A 260-nucleotide genomic window follows, 5' to 3' on the forward strand; every position below is an offset into this window, starting at 1 on the left:
GGATCTTCGGTCCAATGGTCCATCCATTCCTGTATCCTTTTTCCTCCTGAAGGAAGGCAGAGATGAGTACAGTAATATCTTCCTGGTTCCTTGACAGCTTTTGAATTTGTCTTCCATGAAAATTCATTTAATTCTCTTTCAAAGCTGCTTTTGAGTTGGGGGCCATCGCATTTTACTTTCTGCGTTTTATTATGCCTGCAAAAGAAAGAGAAAAGCAAAGGGAGGAGGAGAGACAGGAATAAAAGAAAGACAGAGCTTGT

The sequence above is a fragment of the Sceloporus undulatus genome, chromosome 8 (assembly GCF_019175285.1).
Source record: "Sceloporus undulatus isolate JIND9_A2432 ecotype Alabama chromosome 8, SceUnd_v1.1, whole genome shotgun sequence".
Lineage (NCBI taxonomy): Eukaryota > Metazoa > Chordata > Lepidosauria > Squamata > Phrynosomatidae > Sceloporus > Sceloporus undulatus.